Source organism: Vicia villosa, linkage group LG1 (genome assembly GCF_029867415.1).
Source record: "Vicia villosa cultivar HV-30 ecotype Madison, WI linkage group LG1, Vvil1.0, whole genome shotgun sequence".
Taxonomy (NCBI): domain Eukaryota; kingdom Viridiplantae; phylum Streptophyta; class Magnoliopsida; order Fabales; family Fabaceae; genus Vicia; species Vicia villosa.
The window spans coordinates 136,381,441-136,384,765 of NC_081180.1; the positions used below are offsets into that span (position 1 = coordinate 136,381,441).

The 3,325-nt window shown below is 30.9% G+C and overlaps 1 long non-coding RNA gene across 2 annotated transcripts; it reads right to left on the reverse strand.

Annotated features, from left to right (window-relative positions):
- Window positions 1-242: 242 nt before the first annotated feature.
- On the reverse strand, window positions 243-3,065 carry LOC131617690 (uncharacterized). 2 transcript variants are annotated; one of them, XR_009288657.1, is made up of 5 exons: window positions 2,930-3,065; window positions 2,122-2,206; window positions 1,507-1,861; window positions 960-1,091; window positions 243-865 (listed from the first exon to the last, which is right to left on the reverse strand). It is a non-coding gene; the product is annotated as an uncharacterized LOC131617690 (long non-coding RNA). The 2 variants fall into 2 exon arrangements; XR_009288656.1 differs by having other exon boundaries at window positions 246-865; window positions 2,081-2,206.
- Window positions 3,066-3,325: the final 260 nt, after the last annotated feature.

The window sequence follows — 3,325 nt, forward strand, 5'->3', positions numbered from 1 at the left end:
TTCTGGCACAACTAGAGTCATCTCTTGAAGATCATTCGTCTCAAGAAGTCCTTCAGTCTCTCTTAGGTTTACATCTCTGTTTCATTATGTGTTTAAAGATGTTCCTTTTGAGAACCATTTATGTAGTTTGTATTCAGCTCAATATGAGCTAAACATTTTATAGTTGAGTTATGAAAAATTAATATTAAGTTGTTTTTATGTGATATTATGTGTAGCTAAGTGTCTTGTTTTATTATATGTTATCCTGTTTTGATTTTACTTCTTTAATTGATCAACTTAGGAGTAGATTACAGCTTGTTGTTGTGACATATCCAATAACAAGTGGTTTCGACTACAAAAAACACGCATGAATTGCGGGGGTTTAGAATCCATTTTGCGGGGGGTTTATAAAACTCCCGCTTATACGATTGCCATAGTTTAACTGCAGGGGTTTTCGGCGACCGCTGGTACCTCGCTAAACAAACTGTGTAGGTTCCTTTGTGGGAGTTCTAAACCCCCGCAAAATATGAAATATATATTAAAAAAATAAATATTATACACTCAACATCTCATTAATTTTATTTTCAAAGGCAGAAAATAATTCTATTAATAAACTCTGTTTAAGCATAAAAATGCTCATGATAGATTAAACAGGAAGAGTTGCAAGTTACATAAGTATCACATTCCTACACTAATATTCTCTAAGCTAAAAAATGTTACAATTCTAATTATCATAAATATCACATTCCAACACTTATATTCTCTAAGATTAAAAAAAAATCCAATTCTACTTATTCATCCAAGTAGCCAGCTAGAAGAAAAAACATCTTCACTTCTAAAGTATCATACAGTGAGTCGTGTAGTTCCCGAATTTTGAAACTTGAGTCTGCAAGAACAACAAGATAATATCTATATAGCTAGCTCAAAAGTATGCTTAAATAAACAAATACCTCCTTTAGAGTAAAAAAGAAGTGACTCACCGGTCATTATGAAGTGAACCTTGCTTGTGACTGCATTGAGTAAGTAGACATCAAGTAAGTAGTGTGATTGCATTGAGTTAAGTCCTTTATTTCATAATGAATTTCAAAGCATTGAGTTAAGTCCTTTGTTTCCTAATTTAATCATAAATTTCATATTCAAATCAAAAGGCAGTAAGTTATAATATATTTCTTAATAAAAAAGATGGTCTACTCCAAGTAGTACTTCACATACATATTCTAATAAGTTGTACCCATAGTATATTGAATTATTGATATTATTAATTTGCAGGAAGTTTATAAAGTAAATATAGAACAGGATTTAATTATACTTCAGCTAGAATGCCATTTTTTATACACCAATTAACGTAACTGCAAGTAGTAGATCCACGAGAATGAATGTTGACAGCTATAATAAGTTTATCTTTAATATGGCTATGCCAATAACTTAAATAGAACAATAATATGTAACATTTGAAACACTGCCAAGATAAGGATATTTGTACTCAAAATCATGGACACAAATGGAACTAAAGCTAGAATCTAATACCTGTAAAACATTAATTTCTGTCCATTATGGAAGATGGTTGCTGCGGTGGCCTGCGCACACCATATCTATGAGTTTCATTACTTTGAGAAGCTAGGTGTTCAAGCGCAACAACAAAATCACCAACGAGTGGACGAAATTTTGGTTGTTCTAGAGACACATAGCAGTTAAAGCAATTCCATGATGCAAACAACATACATGGAATTTTCCTTGCAGAAGAGGGTCAGCCTTATGAACAAACTTTCTCCAGTCACTGAAATACGGGAAAAACCATGAAACTAAGTTTTGCTCTCCTGATTTTTCAGTAGCATCTATTACCTTGCATCCAGTGATCAACTCCAACAAAACCACACAAAAGCTGTAGATATCAGATTTGAGAGTTAATTTGCCACTCATCAACAATCAAAGTGGTTAAATTTAAATAAGGAGCTTATTTTTTAAAAAAATACATTCATCGACCAAGAAAACAATTAATTAAAGCTCCACTGGAAGGTATGAGTATTCAAGAAAAATAAAATAAAAACTATTATTCACACCAATATAAACAAAGAATAAAGAAAAATATCCAAAAACCCACCCCTACTAGCATCTGTAAAAATGTAGAGCATTGCTACATACTTTTGTGATAAAGACTCATAATTCTTGAAAGTCAACAATATGCACAATGGCAGCTTTGCTATCTGAATCTCAATTTAGTTGTTTCCTACAACATAATAGACACATGAAATTCAGTTCTGAAACTTCTAATTTAAACATATAGAAAAGAAAATGGAAAAACTCAAATATACCATCTTATACTTAACACAAACATTCAAACATAGCAAAGGTGGAGATTGAACACTTTGTGTGATAAATTTCTGCATATTTCTAGCATGTTTCTTTTGACTCCACTAATCTTTTACACATTAATACCATAAAGTTTTAGCAACTGTTCTAGATCTATGAATTAAACAGAGAATCAAATTAATATTAAGGATTAAGATGAGAATTTGATAAAATCAAATTAGACTATAACCTTATTAACCATGAAAAAAAGGCTGTATGTAAGAAAGAAATAATGTTTCACCAATCAAAATCGCAAAAGATACAGTGAAAATTAATCAAAAGTCATTCCAAAACCTAGAATCACTGAAAGGAAATTTCAAAGTGACAGCAATTTCTGGACGAAACTAAAATCAAATGAAAAAGACAGAAATTTCAAAACGAAATTAAAATCAAATGAAATTTAAATCAAAACTAAATTGAACCCTAAATTCCTTAATCAAACCCCAAAGTTCTTTCTCATAAAAATCAAACCCTCTAATGCTTTCATTGTGAGAGAGAGGGATAAGGTCAGATTTGTATGAGGGTTTGACAAACAAGGGTTTTAGGATTGAGAGAAACCATACATATTTTTTAGAGAAGATATATAGAAGAAAAATCTAACCTTAACAAGGAATACAGCTGGAAAGTAGAATAAAGTTGTTGTGAGCAGCGAAAACAGTGGAAGCCGGTGATGGCAAGCAGCAGCGCGGAGTGGAAGAAGAACGTTGTTTGTGAGAAGCGAAGCTTTTCAACATTCTGTTTTTTTTACAAACAATTTTGATTCTTCTTTTATATTGATTTGATCTATAAATAAATAAAAAATTATATATTATTATAATAAATATGGAAAAATTTAAAACCTATTTCTATGGGGGCCAGTTTTTTGTGCCAACTTAATTAAAAAAAATTCTGGGGAAAAAATATTAACAAATGAGTAATAAATAAAATTCCAAATGAGTAAAAACAGGGTGAAAATATTTTAATTGAATTACGGAGGTTTAAAACCTCCCTTAAATCG